Here is a 21,629-nt window from a genome sequence, read left to right on the forward strand (position 1 = left end):
TCCAGTGATTGGGAATGCCCCAATGATCAGAAGCCAGACAAAATATCCCTACTAAGTTGTCAAGTAGTACTATCTGGTTTTGGTACTACTTGACAAAGTGGTTTGGTACCAGCCAGTGAGATTTGTAGAACAGAGATCATTAGGCAGATTTAGAGCAAAAGTGCATGAAGCTGAGCTAAGTAGTGATGAGGTCTATCAAAGTGAGGCACCTCCCAGATGTTCATAGTCCCATGGCCCAGATGTTTCAGAGTTGCTTTCCAAGTTCTATCAATGGGAACACTTAGTTAGAAAGAATAGTTCCTATAAAAGGTCCCTAGGTGCTTTTTGGTGGAAATAGAAAATTTCCATTCTAGGTATGACACAATAGCAAGCTTTATATTTTTAGCTTTCAGGACTTTTTTGGTGTTTGCCATCTAAAAAGTCACCAGGTGGCTGAGGAAACCAACTGATTCATGACTGTTATTGAAAAGAGCTGGATGCTGACAAAGGAAAAATAAGTATAAAGCCAATCCATTGTTATTGTGTGTTTTAGCCAAATTGTGAGCATATCATAGCAAGATATTGGACTCTTGCCAAGCTGTGACTAGGGATGCAAAGACCAATAATAAAAATAGGGTCCTTACGGATACTGTAGTTAAGGGTTAACAAGTGTCTGCTAGCAAATTTTTTAGCTAGCAGAGAGAAAAAATAACTAGCTAATAAAATACAGGACAAGATATATAAAATAAAGCATGACCATCTATCACTCTGGAAATCTGGATTTTGAGGGTCTTAGGTGGAAGTTTGTGGGACCAAATTACCCAGTTGTCTACTTGATCCAGGTGTTGGTAGAAGCTGTCTCCTCCTTTCTGAAGACTCAGAATCCTCAGCTGAGGTCTCCAGCAGGGACCATGATCTGAGGGTGGCTTGCGTCTCTTTATGTCAGAGGCAAAAATCCAAGGATCAACCCCTTGGCATTTTACTGCTGTGTTCTTTATTTCTTAACAGTATCTAAGGTTATTTTCAATGGTGTTTGAAGTCTGTCTTTCTCTGATGTCTCTTTCAGAAAACCATGTTCCCAGGGTTCAGATCATGAAAGGATTATTTAGGAGGATGCTGAGGAAAGCTGCTCATACCTGTTGATGCTACAAATGGGTGCAATACATGAGACTCTTGCAGTATCTGGCCATGTTTTCTTGAAACAGAGCAGAGTCTGAGATCAGAAATGATATTTCTAGACACAGGAGTCAGGTTTTAACTAACTTACAAAGGAGCATTGAAGAACCCTAGGGGCTGATCTTATTGTCATTAAAACCAGTAGCAATACCTTAGTCCAAGGACGTTCAAGAGGTCTCTGGGTTTTGCTAATCTTAGTTCAGAATTCCCTTTTTTTTTTTTTTTTTTTTTAGTTTTTCCAAAGATTTGGGACTAATATGGATAGTAAAGTCTCTGGGTAGGTAAAAAGGCTTCACAAAGCTGTTTAATGACAGTCCCAGTAAATGAGGATCCCTTTTACTAGAGAAATAAATTAGAATTCCCCAGGGTGGGAATGCAAAATCAGGCAATTTTTTTCTCTGCCTTCAGAGCCATAATTCTTTGGCAAGGAAGAGAATTGGTTCCTTCTGAGAAGATGCAGACAATGGTCATATTCAAAGCCATTGTGAAGGGTACTATGAAATTCTTTTGGAGATGTTCAAAGGGAACCTGAAGCTTAGGACTTACGTATTTATTATTTTTTCCTTCAGTTTCTTAGCTAGCAGAGGACACTTGTTTGTCCCATTTCCTTGCTGCTTATAATATCTATGGACATCTAAAATAAGAGGCTCCTTTACCTAATTTTATTGACTAGGGTGGAAGTATTGAGTTGTTTTACCTTTAAGGCATTATCTTAATTCAGCTTTTGTCCTAAGGCTCTTTGAAAATGTTCAGCAAGGTGTTGGAGATATGGCCATGAGCTACTCCCCTTTTCAGTCTTTGCTTACATTTCAGATGTCCTATTTCTGGCCCAAAATCAGTCACAAAGATGATCATTCGCAAAGTTACATCTGTATCCGGATCTACTCCTGAACGCAGTCTAAAGGTTTTAAAGGCTCTATCTCTGCAGCCTCCAATGGATTCATTCTTTCTTTGCTACAGGACCAAATTAGAGTCCAATCTGTTCTCTCATGATAAACTTTGGGGATATACTCCAAAAGAACTTGTTCAATATATAGAGCTATTGTAACCTTCTTTGTGTTCCTATATAATTCAGAGTTCTCTGGAAACTCTCAAGTTTATTACAATCTGCCTTTTCCATCCAAAGTTTTGCATCTGAGGTTTTGTGTCATGGGTCCCCAAGACAACCTTGAGGCTCAAAAAGTAACTAGAAAAACTCACAGGACTGAGAAAACCAGTTACAGTCATGCTTCCAGTTTATGACAGCAAAAGGATACAGATTAAAATCAGTAAAAGAAAAATGTTCATGGGATGAACTCCAAGACAAATCAGGCACAAGCTTCCAGCTGTCCTCTCCCCGAGGAGCCGCAGGAGGGCCAGTTTAATTCTCCCGGCAACAATGAGTGACAACACAGTGTGAAGTGTTGCCAACCGGGGAAGCTCACCTGAGACTGACTTAGCATTATAATTGAAGGTCAGTTCTTTCTGTTGTGTCTGGGCTTTAGAAAATATTAACAAATTATTTTAGCCCAGTCTGATAGAAGATCTTAAAGGCAATCATAGAGATTTTGCCCTGTGTTGAAGGGATTTAACTTCAAAAGGCAATTGAGCTTAGGGTGTTTCTCCCATCTCAATTAATGTCCTTTCTGTCTCTAAGACCAGAAACGAGGACTCATCCTGGACTTCTCCCTTTCCTCAACTCCCATATTCAGTAAGATTTTAGGAACTGCTTCCATTTCAGGTGACAATGTTGTTCTGTTTATGGAGTAGTTTAATGTGAGTATTGGGGGAAGGGAGGAGTGTGTTTCTGTGTAAGATAACATAATAAGCAGATGCCACACAGGAAGAAGGAAGTAGCACATTGCCTAGTATGCCTTTAAACAGGCATTGATTGATTACATGAGATTTTTACAGAAATATGTTTTTACAGAAGTGCCAGTCTCACTCGATAGAGCTGACTGTTTCACAAAGAGATCCAAAGAACACTTGGGTGCCTTTTATGTCTTTTTACTGAGGTTTTGTGTGTCTCCGTTTATTGATAATAGCAGTGAAGAGAAATTCTGGCACATTTTATCATTATGCAAATAAATGAACTGGCTTTTCAATAACTTTCTTAAGATAAATTGCTAATTTCCATTAAAAAAGAAAAGCCAGCACTCCTTTATGGAATGACCTTCGTCCCAAGCTGTTTTGCAAAAACAAGTCTTTTCAATAGCCCATTTCTAGAATGTACATTTTTTTGGTTGGCATTTCAAAAGGCAGCACAATATGTGCACACACACACCAAATAAATAAACAGTTCCTAAAGCCATGGTAAAACATCCTCAGGCTTTCTTCCGATTAGTGGTGTTAAATTCAGGGAAGATACGAAATTTCTCTCCATAGAGTTCCCTCTAACAGTTGCAATCTTTAGACCAACCTCTATGGATCAGTTCACCTCTTGTGCTCACAAAGCCCACTGCACCTCTTTCTAACTACCTACTCTCTTATTCCCACTTCAAATTGTGTATCTCAGCACCATGGAACTGCTCCAGTGACTCTTTCAAAATTCCTCATGGTGAGTCTGGAGGAGAGTTTCTAGGTACCATGGATAAATAAGGTACAAGGAGAACAGCAGCAGGCCGATTCTCATTGTCTTCCAACAGATCAGTGCCGCTCTCACCAACTAAGCAGTGAGTCTTACCCATCCCTCAATTGAAAAGTTCAGAAAATAACTCTTTGTATTATTGCCTTGGGCCAATGTGGATACTAACAGATAGCCCTCTATGTTCCTGCAACATTCTTCCAATAAAACCTTTCAACCTGTATCCTCAACTTTCTATGAGAAAAATGGCAAGAGATCAGTAAACCTCCCCTCTTCATACAAAAGAACAACAGCTTGGCTGAATCAGGAAGGCATGAATCTTATCAGCGTCCCCTATGCCAGACACTATCCTGTCCTCCAGGAAAATCCAGAGCAACAACTTCTCAGGACACCAGCAACCCCTTCTCAAGCATGGGTTTTCCTCAGTGCCCCATCCCCCAACTTTTTCAGAAAAGGTCCATAAATTAAATGACCAATATTGACACAGCACACTGGGCTTACTGGGAGGCATTTGGAGCCAGAAACAACAGGCCTAGGGCTCTGGCTGTCTCATAGCCCAAAGAAATCAATACTTCAGCCATCCTGTTTGGAAGCTCCACTCAAGTGGCCTCCTCCTGACTTTTACCTTAGTCTAGGTGTTTATTTAGGAATATTTCCAGGTGAGGAACTAGCAAGTGGCAACCTGAAGATGAACCCTAAGTCATGGGGTGAAATATCTGAAACACTTGTCCTTAGAAAGAATCACTAAAACCAACTCCTCTTAATTATTGAGCACTGATGGAAGGCACGCTGTATGCATTATGTAATTAGGTATATGCAACACCATGAGACAGTTATCATTATCCCCATCTCACAAACAAGACAACTCCAGCTGAAAGCCATGGCAAAGGATCAAGGCCAAGCCAGGTCCCTCTCTCACCCCAGAGCTAGAGCCTGGTCTTCTCCACCTTGACACAACATCTGCTAGGCCACAAGCTGAAAGTCCTTCACTTCATACTATCCCACAGAGCTACTAATGAACTGACCCCATCTGGCAGACCAGACACACTTACCTATGGTTTCCTGGCTAGGAAAACCAGAAACTTTTTGTGAAATGGTGAAAAGAGAAATAGTTTCTAGGTTAGGGCTTTTCTGATAGACTTGACAGAGTAAGGGATGAAGAAAGGTTTGTAAAGGGAAGTTCCATTTTCTTGGTCTCTCTCAGGCCAACAATAGCACATTTTGTCTTATTTTATTTTGACACTGAGAAGAATTCCGTAAGGGCAGAGAGGGAAGAACATACTTCAGACTGTCTTCATATAATTTCCATATTTAATGTCTAAATCCAGTAGTATGTTAATACTTTAAAACTGACACTCTGGAGTATGAGTGTGAGGGCTTACTTATTGCAGTTACTAATTTTCCTGCTATAAATACTACTATAATGCTCTATTCAAGCTACCGACATACAGTATTGTGAAAATTTAACAATAGGGTCCCATGAGCCCATGCCAACAGGTTCCAGTACACCATTGCTTAAATTCATCATAGAGGAAGAACAGTTAGAAATTCCCAAGAATCGGACCCAAACCAAAGACCCTCTTATGGATTAAAGCATTTTCCTCTTGTTAAATATAAACACATTTTATAAGAGGAGCAGCACATTATCAGCAATTGTCATTTTATGATAGTGGTTACCAACCTGTCCTAAGGCTACTGACCACACAAGAGGGTTGGGGAAAGAGGCATTAACTGACCCCAGGGACCCCTGGCTTTGCCTGTAGCATGGATATTGTCTAAAAGCTAAATAAGAAATATATATGTTTTTACTGCTTAAAGAAATCAGAGATGACACAAACAAATGGAAAAACATTCCATGCTCATGGATAGGAAGAATTGATATCATTAAAATGGCCATATTACCCAAAACAATTTGTAGATTAAATGCTATTCATATTAAACTATCATTTACATTATTCACAAAACTAGAAAAAAGCTATTTTAAAATTCATGGGGAACAAAAAAAAAAAAAGAAAGAAAGAAAGAAAAAGCCCAAATAGCCAAGGCAATTCTAAGCAAAAAGAACAAAGCTAGAGGCATCACGCTACCCAATTTCAAATTATACTCTACAAGTCTACAGTAACGAAAACAGAATGGTACTGGCACAAAAGCAGATGCATAGACCAATGGAACAAAATAGAGATCCCAGAAATAAGGCCACATACCTACAACCATCTGAGGTTTGACAAACCTGACAAAAACAAGCAATGGGGAAAGGATTCCCTATTCAATAAATGGTGCTGGGATAACTGGATAGCCATATGCAGAAGACTGTATCCCTTTCTTACATCATATATAAAAATTAACTCAAGATGGATTAAAGACTTAAAAGTAAAACCCAAACCATAAACATCCTGGAAGACCACATAGGCGATACCATTCTGGACATAGGAATAGGTATGAAATCTATTTCATCCCCAAAATGCCAAAGCAATTGCAACAAAAAGCAAAAATTGACAAATGGGATCTAATTAAACTACAGAGCTTCTGCACAGCAAAGGAAACTACCAATAAAGAGAACAGACAACCTGCAGAACTGGGGAACATTTTTGCTAGGCATCTGACAAAGGTCTAATATCCAGCATCTCTAAGGAACTTAAACAAATTTAAAAGAAAAAAAACCACTGAAAAGTGGGCAAAGGACATGAACAGACACTTTTCAAAAAAGACATACGTGCAGCCAACAATCATATGGAAAAAAAGTTCAACATTACTGATCGTTGGAGAAATGCAAATCAAAACCACAATGAGACACCACCTCACACCAATCAGAATAGCTATTATTAAAAAGTCAAAAGATAGCAAATGCTGGCAAGATTGTGGAGGGAAAAAAATGCTTACACACTGTTGGTGGGAGTGTAAATTAGTTCAACCATTGTGGAAGACAGTGTGGTGATTCCTCAAAGGCCTAAAAACAGAAATATGATTCAACTCAGCAATCCCATTACTGGTTATATACCCAAAGGAATATAACTCATTCTATTATAAAGATACATCCACACATATGTTCATTGTTGCACTATTTACAATAGCAAAGACATGGAATCAACCTCAATGCCCATCAATGATAGACTGGATAAAGAAAATGTGGTACATATGTACCATGGAATACCATGCAGCCATAAAAATGTTCTTTGCAGGAACATAAATGGAACTGGAGGCCATTATCCTTAGCAAACTAATGCAGAAACAGAAAACCAAATACCACATATTCTCACTTATAATTGGGAGTTAAATTATGAGAACACACGGACACATAGAAGGGAACACCACACACTGGAGTTTATCGGAGGGTGGAGGGAGAGGATCAAGAAAAATAACTAATGGACACTAGACAAAATACCTGGATGACAAAATAATCTGTACCACAAACCTCCACGATGCAAGTTTTCCTATATGATAAACCTGCACATGTACCCCTAAACTTAAAAAGAAATATGTTTTTGTACTACTGTTTTTAAACTAGACATAATACTATTGTGATTAATAACATTCTATTTTAGATTATAGCATTATTAAATTGACAGTGGTTTTTTGTAATTTTAAATTTTTTCATAGACACACAGAGAGACACACAAGCAGCCACTAATGTGTGTAATTTCTGTGCCAGGCATAGAGAAGAAGAAAATTGCAAAAGTCCTGATGTTGGGAAGGTGTTTCTGAAAACTGGGGGTTTGAAAAACATATCAAATGATACCAGGAGGATGCAGTCAGCCAAATTCAGAATGTGGGAAATTCCACCAGAGAAATGAGCCTATTTCCTCAACAGGCAAGTAACATTTCAAAAGAGAATGTTACAGGTTTAAAGAAAAACATCAGCCAATTGCACTGTGTGGACCTTGACTGGATCCTCAAACAAGGATGAGGATCCTTGTTTCCCAGTTGTTGAGGCAACTGGGAAAATTTAAACATGGTCTGAGCACTAGATGATATTATAAAATTATTACTATTTTGTTAGAGTTGGGATAATGGTTTTGATGTTTTAATTATGTCAAAATATGGCCGGGGCGGGTAGAGGCAGACATGAAACTAGCTTGGCATCTGTTAGCAAGCTGAGTGATGAGGGATTCATCATGTTCTTCTCTCTACTTCTTTGTTTTGTGTCAAACTTGCTATTATAAATTTTTTAAAGCAGGAAAAAGTGATTTTAAAAGATAGTTGGGAATCACTCTTATAAAAATGATCCAAATAAGTAATTCACAATAGGTGACAGAAAGTTAAGAGCATATCTCCAGTATGTCAAGTTGGTGTGATGTCATAGGAAAAAAAATACAACAAGTTACAAAACATAGTTTTCAGTATGAACCACATCACTTACTTTACCCTCCCAGGACCTTAGACAATTCCTCCTCTGTGAAGACAAGACAATTGATAACTACAACCTATTTAAACTAAATAGACATTAAATAAGCCTGTAGCAATAAATAAGGCAATTCACATTACAAAATATGAAATCCTATATGAATGGAAGGGATCGTTATTTTATTAGTCATTTTCATCATCATTATCATCAACATCATGCTCATTCCAATGTATTTAGTTATGGGAGAGTGAAGATAAATAGATCCTGGAAATGTCCTATTAAAAGTAAGCGTGGTGATGGGCCCTGGTGTTTTATGAAGAGGAGATGATCAAACAGATCAGAGTAGGGTTGGATTCTCCTCCCCTGGTTTAAGAGATATGGCCAGGAAGGTGGGACCTCCTGGGCCAGGACTGAATTCATTCATTCATTCATTCATTCATTCATTCATTCTGACACTTACTGAGCACCTGCTACTTCACACCAGGCACTGTGCTGGCTGCTAAGGATGAAATGAAGCTCAAAGCTGAGTGGGAGGGGCAGATGTCTAAGAAAATGATAGTTATACAAGTTGGTGTTACAGAACATGGAGTAAAGAGACCCAACCCAGCCTCAGGATGGGAAGTGGAAATACTAGGTAGGCTTCTTGGAGCTGTGTTGGTTCAATGGAAAGAGGGAAAAAGAACACTCCATCAGAGGGAGAGGAAGACCAAAGATATAGAAGAGTTGCCTTAGGAAATCACCACGCAGCAGTGGTGGTATTTATTTGCCAGAGGCAGGAAGACCTGAAATTGAGGGGACCTTTCAGAGCTGAGACTGAGCAAGGTGAGAGAGGACAAAAGCCAGAAAAGAGCCTGGGTCAGGCATGGGGAGTGGAGTCCTGAAGCCAGGGGTCAGCAGCAACTGGAAGGCTATGGGGGTTTGGAGGAGGTGGGCAGGGAACTGCTGTGCTTTTCCCTGCATTCTGGCTCAGCTCCACTTAAAGGGCCTCCAGGGTAACACTTCTCAGTTAAAGGCAAGGAAGCCCAGGTAGTGTTCAGGTGTATGCCACTGGGCCAAGGGCAGCATAAACAGCAAACTTTAATCAGAGACGCCACAGAGGAGTGTGTGGTGCTGAGTGCACATTCATTAGAGCCTCCCAGGGTGATCAAATGGAAGTACCACTTCCAGTTCAGTTCAGAAAAATGGCAATTAAAAAAAACAAATATAATAAAGTTCAGGTGTTTCTCCACTGCCTCTTCAAACATGGTCTGAGCACTAGATTATATTATAAAATATCATTCTTTTGTTAGTTGGGGTAATGGCTTTGATGTTTTAATTATGTCAAAATATGGCCGGCGGGTAGAGGCAGACATGAAACTAGCTTGGCAAATGTCAGCAAGCTGAGTGATGAGGGATTCACCACGTTTTAAATTGGGTGTGGTGAGTGAAGACACCCACTTCACCTGTGCAGCTGCAGAGGAAACAGCCTTTTTTGCCACTACAGGTAGCAGATGGCTTCACGGAGCCCCTCCACAACACGAGCCCTCACCTCCCGGCTCATGTCTGACTCTCCTCCTTCCTTATCTGAGGATGAACCTCAGTATGGCTGACTGATGGGACTGCCCTCTCTATAAAAGAGGCTAAGACGCAGTGTTTTATTACAGGACTATTTTGTCTTCTCTTTCTACGGAGCTGGAATCAGTCCACGCCAGAAAGCTGAGACGTGAGAAAATACTGTTGTATGAATCTCTCAAAGCAGAAGCCAGGACCTGTGGTGTGCGGCTATTCTTGGATATATTCTCAGTGGTCCCCAATTTCACTGCATAATTTTCTTTTAATTTGGAGTTTTTGTTTTAAATATAACCTTAAAAAATAATGAAATCATATACTGAAGTCATCTTATCATTAAGTAATATGATAAGATTGGGATTTCATGCTCCTGTCTGTCCTGTGTCAGTTGAAGTCTAAATTATGTCAAGCCACTCTGTGAACAAAAGTTTCCAAGTCACGTACATTGAATAAAATTACAGTCATCACATCTATCCTCCCACAATAGTGCATTTAATATATCTGCATTAAATAAAATCTGCAATACTAATCCTTTCTTAAAGTACATAAGATGCCTTTAAAGAATGTTTAAATCATGTCTTATTAAAACTGGCATTTGTCTGTCCTATTGGGAAAGAAAAGAAAAAAAGCTGGCATTTGAGATTGGCATGCTGGCAGTTGTTATCAAGGTGGAAATCTGATTGTCTGGAACTGGAAAACACAATCCTGAATTTACTAGTATCATTTGAACAATATGCTTAAATACATTTTTGTCCTTATGACTGTCGAAGTCAAAATAAAGAAATAAATATAAAAGTGAATCTCAGGCTGCACCTTTTTACTGTTAAGCCCACCCAGCTGGCTTCAGGAAGCCCCATCATCTCCCGATGTGGGCAGGCTTTGGAGTTAATTAGCATAGGGCAAATCGCTCTGCCATGCCCCATCTTTGTGACTTCTCTATCTCAACTCCTTCAACTGTAGAATGGGAATGAAAACAATGCTATCTGCTGAGTAGGGTTTTTTTTTTAAAGAACTAAGTGAACAAATACATGTAAATTTCTTAGACAGTACACAGTACATTAGAGAGAAGTAAAGAAAAAAATTCATCATGAAAATTGTTGTGGTTTTAGGGAGCTATGGGCAACTTCGTCAAACCAGGGAGGGTATGTGAATAGTCACTAGTGACTGCCCATTATGTTTTTCAGAGATGCATGCTGGAGACAAGGCCTCTGTGAATGAAGTGCCCTGCATAAACTTTGGGTGGGGTTTCCAGCTGTCCTCCTTGGAACTCAAGAGTACCCTGAGTTCCATGGCATGCTTTGGGTTCCACAAATGTTTTGATTCAAATTTCTCATGTAATTTTTGAAGCTATAATAAGAATCAACACAATCTGAAATGTGCTCTATGCTAAATTTGATATATTGAAGACAACCAATACTGCCTTGTTAACAGTTTTCAGGCAGACCTTGGAGAAAAGCTTCTACTGCCAGATCTGTGGATATATTTGAAAGTCTTATAAATGAGTCATTGATTATGATGTGTAGAGCTCTGCACTGATCTTTTTAAAATTCAAAAAGTGCACAAGTAAAATTCAAAAAGTAAAAATAAAACTGTAGGTATAATTTAATACTTAATGAGATACCAGGCAAGGTTGGTTTGTCCATTCATTCATTCATTTGACATTTATTTTATGCCTATAACATGGTAGGCTCTTCTCTAGGCACTCGTATATAGCCACAAATGAAGTTTAAGTACATTTATTCAGCCTGTATTGAGCTATAATTCACATGCAATGACAGGGAAAATCAGAACACATTTCTTAGTGTTAGTGACATAAAATTGATAAGCCTTGCCTTATAGTAAGCATGAGATGTTTATTGACTGGCTTTTGCATTTATAATAAGGGAGTGAGCTACTTGTTATATATCGTGGCAATATGACTTTGAAACAAAAAAATTCCGCAAATCCTCTTCAATGATTTGAGATCAGTTTGATTGAAGAGAATCTTGAGATTGTAAGGTAAGCTACTTATCTGTTTAAATCAGGATTTTCTTGACATTGTGTGTCCAAAAAAGATTATAGAAATAAATTGGACGTTGAGATTTGTATAAGACTGCCATTGTCAGCCACAATCATGATTTCCAGTTTTTGTGTTTATCAAAATAGCCTCAGTAGTCTCTTTGACTGACTTTGTAATAATTAGGAAAACGTGTAAGTATGAAAAACATTTAGCTGGAAATCCTGGTGCATGCCTGCAGTCCTACCTACTCAGGAGGCTGAGGTAGGAGAATCACTTTAGCCCAGGCGTTTGAGGTTACAGTGAGCTATGATGGCACCACAGCACTCCAGCCTGAGTGACACAGTGAGACCTCATCTTTAAAAAACATTTTTTTAATTAGCCAAGTGTGGTAGTCCCAGCTTCTCAGGAGGCTGAAATGAGAGGACTGCTTGAGCCCAGGAGCTAGAAGCTGCAGTGAGCTAAGAGTGTGCCACTTCACTCCAGCCTGGGTGACAGAGTGAGATGCCGTCTCTAAAAAAAAGAAAAATTGTAATTTTGCCTGGAAGAAAAACGTATGCTCCTGACATTTTTAAATTGTTAGCTTAAGGAAGCCAGCAGACTGAGGGAGAGAGAAGTTTTCATAAGTTCTACCCTTCGGAATTAAAAAAGAACTAAAAACAGAGAGCAATCAGGGCTTCTAGCTACTAAAAGAGAAAAAAGAGTCAGAAACAGAAGAATTTTCTATAAGAATGCTGTTGGGTTCCAGAATCTCTTTACTCCCCACAAGTTTGTTTTTAAAACGAAACAAAAACCTCCAACTCTTTTTTCCTTGCCCTTTCTTAAATATTGGGAATTAAAACAAAACAAAAATAGAACTCTCAAAGCAAGGTCTGTAGGTCTATTTTAAGGGACTGCAAAGGAGAGAGCAGCTAGGGAGACTGTGTTCACCCACCTTCTAGAAATAACGGTCAGCTTTGAGGTCTCTGAATTGGGAGACTAAGTTATGCAACTAACCCCTGCTCTCCAGCCTCACCTACATTCTCAGTGTGGTGGGAATCTCGTCCCTTAACCCCGAAGAGCTTTCTTTTTCTCTTTATTATAACAATCATTCCAAACATTTAACATTCTTCAGGTTCTCTGTCCCAGCCTTCCTCAAAGTGCACCAGACTAGGCATTGTGATCAGAGAGGAGGTATGTGTAGTGGGTAAAATCATGTACTCTTTTTGAGCCAGTCTTCCTAGGTTTGAATCCTGTCTCTATCATGCAGCAGCTTCATTACCTTGGGTGAGTTAATTAACCTGTCTTGGGCCTTGGTTCCCTCATCTACAAAATAATGTAATAATGACACCTTTCTCATAAGTTGGGTTAATGATTTGATGGGTATAGAGCTCAAAGAAAAGGAGCTGGCATGTACTAAGTGCTCAATAAACATTAACATACTAAACATACAATATTGCCTCTCTTCTCTTCTGTAAGCACTAAAATCACACACACACACACACACACACACACCAAACTTAAAAACAAATCCATAGTGCTGCTGGAAAATCAAGAGAGGATCCAACCAGCATTCCACAACCAGAAGAATTTTCTGAAAGTTAAAAAGGGAAAGACTGGTAACAAAGCCCACAAAATTAAGGAAGCCACAAACTCAGCAGGAAGAAAAAGAAAGCTCTTTTTTTAAAAATGTAGATTTTTTTCATTGGTATCCGAGAAATATTAAAATTGTGGGCGTCAGGGGATAAAATAAGGGAAATTAATTAAGCTTTCCCATTCAAGTCAAGAAAAAAATAAAATGCTCGTTTTTAAAATGGTTTTTTAATTTTTTAAAATAATTTTTTGTAAAGACAGGGTCCTACTGTTTCCCAGGCTGGTCTTGAACTCTGAGGCTCAAGCAATCCTCCTGCCTTGGCCTTCCAAAGTACTAGGATTACAGGTATGAGGCATCACACTCAGCCATAAAATGCTCATTAATAATGCTTCAGTGCAAGATTATTTTCACATCCTTGCCAATGCAGTAAGACAAGAAAAAGAATTAAGAGTATAAATATTGGCTGGTAGAATACTCAGTTTCACTTATCTGTAGCTAATATGAGTCTTTATCCAGAAAATCCAAGAGCTAACTGAAAAACTTTTCAAGTTAGTAAAAAAGAAGTCCCGTGAATTGATCCAATAAAACTCATATGCAAAAATGAAAAGACCATTAATCATAACCATTTTATCTTCCTGTCCCACCACAGCTGCAAACATATTTGTATCCACATTCAACCTTACTTCTTTCACCATTGAACTTTAGAATATACTACAAGCAGTTTTCCAAAGTGGTTGTATTAAATACACTTCTGGTGGGGCGCAGTGGCTCACACCTATAGTCCCAGCATTTTGGGAGGCTGAGGCAGGTGGATCACTTGAGACCAGGAGTACAAGACCAGCCTGGCCAGCATGGAGAAATCTTGTCTCTACTAAAAATACAAAAATTAACCTGGCTATGGCACAAGAATCACTTGAACCCAGGAGGTGGAGGTTGCAGTTAGCCAAGATTGCGCCACTGCATTCCAGCATGGGCGACAGAGTAAAACTCTGTCACAAGAAAACAAACAAACAAAATTCTACCTGCAGGGTAAGGGAATTTCATTTCCTCCACATCCTTGCCAATACTTGATATTTTTAGTGTGTTTAATTTTAGCCATTTTAGTGAGTGTTTATAGTGATAAACACTCACTATGGCTTTAATTTCCAATCCCCCGATGACTACTTAATGTTAAGCACCTATTCATATTTGCTGAGCTATTTGGCTATCCCCTTTTGTAGACTGTCTTCTCAAGGTATTTGCTTATTTTTTATTACGCTCTTTGTCTTTTTCTTATTGATGTATATGCATTAGAGCTGAGTTATTTATTGGACATGAGTATGATTAATATTTTCTCTTACTCTGTGGCTGTTTTCCACTCTGTTAAGAATATCCTTTGATACACAGAGGTTTTGATTTTAATGCAATTCAATGTATTTTTTAAATTTAGTCATTTTTGTGCTCTCTTTAAAAAATACCTGCCTACACCAAGATCATGAAAATATGATACATTGTCTTCAAAAAGCCTTGTTGTTTTCTCTACTATATATCTGTAACTGATTTTTTTAATTGGGGTACAGAGAATCCAGAATTAATCTTTACATGATTATTCAATTGACCCAGTGTTGTTTATTGAAAATATTTATTTTTCTCATTCAAGATTGTCTTGGCTATTCTCAGCCAACGCAATGCATTTCTACTTCTCTTCATGCTATCTCCTGAAACTGCTTTTGATGATCTCTCCAATTTCCCAAACATCAAATACAAAGGAAATTTTTTCACTTTGACCTTAATTTTCCCCCCACCATTTAACACTCAGCCTTTGGCTCCTTAAAACTTCCCTTCCCTTATCTTCCGGGACAGCATGGTTTTTCTTTTCTTTCTTTTTTTTTTCCTGTACTGCTTTTTTTCAATTGCTCATTCTCCCCTCCCAGAATCCCTTCTTCAGTCTTGTCACTTCTCTTTTCGGGACTCATGCTCCTCCTAAGCGATCTTGCTCAGATGCAGGCCTTTAACTATTTCTACTCATGGATAATTCCCAAACATTATTCCCAGCCCAGATTTCTAATTCTCAAGTGCCGACAAAGATACTCAAACACTCAGACTGAATGTATTAATCACGTCAGAAAGAAATCCAGTAAAATGGCCAGATAAAACATATATGTAAAAATTTAAAAGACTATTAATCAGAACCCCTGTAACTTCCAGCTCCACCAAACCTAGAGACTTCTTAACACTCCCCCAACCACACCTCATCCTTCTTAGATCTCCATTAGCTAAAAATATACCACTGTACTCAATTGTCTCAGCCAGAGGCCGTGAAATCTCCTCCAAATACCTTGTCCAGGTTCTGATGACTTAACTAACTAAGCTTCTCTCCTAACCATTTGCTCCTCTCAGCCTCCACTACTGCCGCCCTATTTCAAGCCTTGGCTGTCCCTCACATGGCTTTACCACAGCCTTTCACCTTATCCCCCTGCATTTGGTCTCACATGTTCAGTTTCCACACAAAGATCTTCCAACAGGTAAGTAACATTTCCTGCTTTTTCCTACAGACCAACAATTGGTTCTACCAGTTAAGTTACACTAAATCCACATGCAAAGTCCCCATAAATCAAAACAGTCATCTGACAAGTGTGTGCCTCATGCCATTAAGTGTAGTGGAAGATTCGGATGCAAAAGCAAGGGGGCTTGAAGCACTGCTGACTCTTCAAGAGGTGAGGGCATCACTGCAAGGGCAGAGGACACACGGGAAAGTTTCTAGGACTGACACCTGGTTGTGCTTGTTATCCTCTACATAGTGAAACAATACTGGCAGCCATTCCCCACTAAATCCTTTTTTCCTATCTATACCTTGTGGCCCGACTCTGATTCAATAAACCCTTAATATCTAAGAAACTAACGTTATCAACTGCACCATTCAACAACAGCCCCAAAGACTTTCATGATGTGAAGATGTGTAATTTTGCAGAGGTACAAATCTCAACCACATATGGTATGGGACTGCTTATTCTGCGTGAATCATTTAGCAGTGAGAAAGCCAAACATCTTGGGGTGGGTGAGTCACACCTTTGGAATGGAACCTGAGGGCCGAAGCTCAGGATTGGCAGCAAATGACTGAAACCAAAGGGGTCCTGGGAAATTGTCATACTGGGAGCAAAAGGGAAGGAGGAAACTGAGATGGCAACACTGCTTTTCCCAATGAGTTCCAGGGACATGAAGACCACCAGGGCAAGAGTGGTTTCCCTGGGATCAAGACCTCTAGGGCTGGTTTTGGGCAGCTGAATTCCTGGACCTCTAATGAAGAAAGAGGACAGTAGGACAAGCTGATCTGGGCCTGAGACAGAGACCCAGAGCTGGGCTAGGGCAAGTCCCACATGCAGTTTACAACAAGGACCTTAGCTGTTCTGAAATGCACCAACCCAAAGAGACAAGCTAACATCTACTCCCACCATCAGCATGAAGATTCGTATTCCTTTTATTCTCCTAAGCAGAACTTACTTGGAGCCCAGCAGGTCAGCCAGAACCATAACTGGAAAAAATCTGTGGGTAAAAGATCAGCAGGAGTGACACAAAATCCTCAGCCTCCTTGCCCAGAAGATTGATCCTTCAAAAAAGTGAGTCTCATTTGGGCAAAAGTGTCAGACTCCTAATATCTGTTTATTTGTCTGGTTTCTGCCCCATCTTGTATCCAAGGGTGTCTGGATAACTCTACCCAGTGAATCATAAGCCCACTTTATTTCTTTAGGAGATTCTGCACTTTTGGGGGATACATCATCCTGGATATCAAATTTAATGCCCATTCACATTGAGCTCATGTCACATGTCACCAAGGGCTGGGTACAGCAGCCAAGGAAGACGACACTGACAGGGCTGAGTTTTGCAAGGAAGTGAGTTTTAATCATCAAGTTCAGTTTCACCTGGAAATCATCCATCTTAATGAGGAAATAAAATGAGTTGATCTTTTACTTTGCTCATTGAAGGCAATGAGACATTTCTTTGCATCAGATAATAGGCTTGTGACTCCAAAGGATACCTGCTCTCTCTTCACCATCTCAGCAGCTGTAAGCTCTGAGCAGCAGACATGAGCATGAAGGAAAAAGGCCTTCCTTAATGGGCACAGTCAAGGATGGATGGTCTGAGCCAATAGCAGGGTCAGAGATACAGGGAACCCCAAACGGCAATTAATTTTAATTTTAACTTTAATTGGCCTTGGTATAACCTGGATGACTTCTTGCACAATAAATCCATCCTCCTAATTATTAGCTTAATTAACTTAATTATCAGTTAGACTAATATTTAAGTTAGTTGGTATTCTCTAAGTTATTCATAGTGCAAAAGGGCCCATAAGCATGCAGAGTCAAGAGGTCTGGGGCTGAGATCACACTGATGGGTAACTGGGAGTTGGCAGGCACTCCCACCGAGAACATCAGGCACACCACTAACCTGGTGTAAACCAGCTAAACAGCGCTCTGGATCACCCAGGCCCCCATACTCTCCAGTCATCCTCAGGGAGAGTTTTACTCAAGGGTGTTGATCATCGCTGAATTGAGGGAAGTGGCCCTATGTCACCATGCTGGTGTTAGCCTCCATGCCTTATGCATCCTGCCTGTGGTACCCTGAGCCTTAAACTTCACATACTCTCTCCTACCCAGACATTATGACTCAGCTCAGTGATAGCTCCTGCTGGCAGCTGTCTCAATGGGCTTTCTAATCAACTGTTTGTGTATCAGTAGCACCCAGCACTTTTACTTGTGGGGCAATGCACTCCATAAATGTTTGATGAAGAAATGCATCGATTATCCTGTGCTTAGCACTTTTTACACTTAAAATAATTGCCTGTTTTCTTATTTATCACTGCCAGTATGGTGAACCCCTTGAGGATAGGAAACTTAATCATTTTTGTTTCTGCTCTTAATAATGAATGATACAGAAAAGGCACTTAATTTAGGGGGGCAGAGCCCACCTATCTCCACCCCAGCAGACTGGCTTTTTAGTTAAGTAAGCTAACTTTTGTGTGAACCTTCTTGGTGTATAAAGTGTTTTCATGTATCTTACCATTGATTATCCTCACAGGGACTGGGGATGAAGGAGTGTATATGGAGGGGCAGGGGTGGCAGAGGGGACTGTGAGTTAGATACTTTTACTATTTGCATTGTACAGATGAGGAAACTAAAGTTCATGAAGTTACATGGCGTGCACATGATCACAGGCTCAGAGGTGAAACAAGAAGCCTAGCTCGGTTTCCTGACTCTAAATCTATACTCAGTTATTTTCTAATCAACAGCCAAAGTTTGTTCCCATCTGTTAACCACAAGTCCTGTCTCCCAGGGGTACTCTCCTATCAACTGGCTATGAACTAATGTCCATTTAGGGTTAAATCATTGCAGCTGAGATAAAGCACATACAGTGGTGTTTGACTTTCAAGATGATGATACTGAAAATTGATGTCCAGAAAAGAATGAGCATCAAGTGCAGAATTTTTGACACATGGCCAGGTGAGGAGAAGTTGATGAATAACTATAGGCAGTAACCTGGGAGACCAGGTTAGCCATTTGTTATGTATGTTACATAAAATGACAATATTAGTCATTTATTGCTGCACATCAGACACTCCCAAACTTAGCAGCTCCCAAGAACAGTAAACATTTATTATTGCACACAGTTTCTACGTGTCAGGACTTGAAAGTGGCTTAGCTGAATGGTTCTAGTTCAGGGTATCTCTTGAAGTTCCTTTCAAGCTGCCAGCCAGAGCTGCAATCATTGGAAGGCTTGAAGGAGATGGAGGATCCATTCCAAGATGGCTTACTCATATGGCTGCCAGTTGTTGATAGGAGATATAGATCCTTCCTATTTGGACCTCTCCATGGACTACTTGAGTGTCCTCAGGCCATGGGGACTGGCTTCACTTGGAGTGACCCAAGAGATAGTAAGTGATGGGGTTCAGGACATGCTACTTTCAAATATGGCACCTTACCATTTGAGAAAATAGCAGAAGCAGAAAGCTCTCTCTGACTTTCCCCTTTGACCTTCTCCCTCAAGGTGGCCATAAAAGAATATCTGACCTTCCTCTCTGGAGTAGGTCATAAGACCCTTATTCCAGAGATACCCTCATTCCAGAGATACCCTCCCTATAACCAGAGGAAAGGAACATACTTATCTTCAAAGACACAGAAATGCCAAGAAGACTGAACAAACAGGTCTTGCTAAGTTCCTCCCAGTTGATTGCTAGTAGCTCACCCCTTTGTTCTCCAATCATAATTATCCACAATTCTCTACTTCATCAAATTTGGTTAAAAAATGCACAACCTTTCTTTGGGACTTCATTTTCGAAGGCTCCTATGTCACATTAATTTTTTTAAAAAAACCTTATGTTAAATAAATTGAAAGGTGGGGGTAGAGGGCAATGAAGAAAGATTAAGGGGTACAAATATACACTTAGAAGAAATAAGACCTAGTGCTCAGTAGATCAGTGGGGTAAGTATAGTTAACATTAATCTATTGTATTTTTCAAAATAGCTGGAAGAGAATAATTTGAATGTTCTTAGCATACAGAAAAGATGAATATTTAGATTGATGGATATTCCAATTATCCTGATTTAATTACATGACTGTATCAAATTATCACGTGCACCCAAAAATATGTACATCCAATATGCATCAATAAGAATAAATAGACTGGGCACAGTGGCTCATGCCTGAAATCCCTGCACTTTGGGAGGCTAAGGTGGGTGGATCACTTGAGGCCAGGAATTAGAGACTAGCCTGGCCAACATGGCAAAACTCTGTCTCTACAAAAAATAAAAAAATGATCCAGGAGTGGTGGCATGCACCTGTAGTCCACTGACTTGGGAGACTGAGACATAAGAATCGTTGAACCCAGGAGGCCCCCAGGAGGTTGCAGTGAGCCAAGATTGTTTCACTGCACTTCAACCTGAGTGACAAAGTGAGACTCTGTCTCAAAAAACTAAAAAATGAAAAGTAAATCAATAATTTTGTATGCTTTTCTATCATTGATCTGTCTTTTTATTACCAGTGCCTCAGTCATGAGCTTCGTGATGGGAGAAGAAAGAGAAATTACTTTTTCTCCTCTACACAAAGAATCTGCAAAGTCTTTTCTGATGCAGCCTTGAAAGTCACACCTCCTCATTTTCACAATATTATTTTGGTTACAAGATCAGCTGCATTTACTGTAGGATGCATTCAATATATGGGGAAGTGAATATTTCTGGGGGCCATCTTAAAGGTGGCCACCATAACACCAACAGGTTGCTCTGAACAGGATCTTTGCTCTGCCCCAAAATTTGATTCACTGATGGTTCCACCATGAAATCACAGTTTAGATTTTTTATGTGTTTTAAACAAGGAAACCTTTAGCAAGAGAGTAAATCAAAGATAGCCAGAGACATTAAGTGAGATTTTCTACCCTTATGAAGGTATGAGTGGTCAAAATCACATGGCTGGTTTCTAGAAAAGCCCAGAAGAGACAAGAAGGGCAGGAAAGCCAGCTGGCCTCTACCTTCACCATGGTCTCAGATTAGACTTTTAACTTAATCCCCAAATAAAATCTCTCAAACAGTCCTAAAGATTAAGGAGCAAAGGAAGGCAATATTCATTATTCAACCTTAAACCCTGAGCTCTGTGACTATACAACACTGCCTGTAGTACAGGCTGACTGTGAATTAATATTTTTCCAGATTTTGTGACTATTAAAATGCACTACATTGCATTTTTTCCATAAAAAGTTTTAACTTATAAAATGTAAACATTGAAAAATTTCACAATTCTTATGATTCTCATTTTTTAAATTGTTTCTTTCATTTTAATATACAAGGGACCTCAAAAAACTGAAGTGACCCTGGTCTGTTAACATCTGAGAGGCTCATCTCATGACCCCTCAACCCCTCAACTCTTTGGAGTCTTACATTTTTCCTTTGAAAAAACCAGAGGGTTGGATAAGTGACCTTTATGGTTGGTCCAGGTCTTACATCCCTTCAGGCGCTAGAGCCATAGTAGTCAGTGCTTACTTTTCAATGCTCTGTGTGCCCTGAGTGCTCCTTTAGTAAAAAATAAGAAGGAAAGGGAAGTAAGTGTAAAGGGCAAATTCTGACCACCACACCATGCAGTATAGTGAACCAAGTAAGAAACTGAAATGGGAGAAAAACATAGAAGCATTTTTGCAGCATTTTTTTTTCTTTATCCACAAAGTCACATTGAGACTGGTTTCTGGTTTGAAATAAAAAGAAGCTCCAAATATTCTGGCAGGAGGTCATCCTTCCTTTATGGTCTTCACTCAGCCTGGGCCTCCAACTGTCCCAGGAGCCAGGCCCTCACCCCACAACAGATCTGCTCTGGAAGAACTATATTTAGATGGCTTACCCTAGAAACCTGGCCACAGGGAGGGATCCAAGATGGCCGATTGCAGGAGCCAGGATTGCAGCTCCCAGTGAAAGCGCGGAGGCTGAGTGGACGC

The sequence above is a fragment of the Aotus nancymaae genome, unplaced genomic scaffold (assembly GCF_030222135.1).
Source record: "Aotus nancymaae isolate 86718 unplaced genomic scaffold, 86718_ANA_hifiasm-v0.15.2.pri h1tg000108l, whole genome shotgun sequence".
Lineage (NCBI taxonomy): Eukaryota > Metazoa > Chordata > Mammalia > Primates > Aotidae > Aotus > Aotus nancymaae.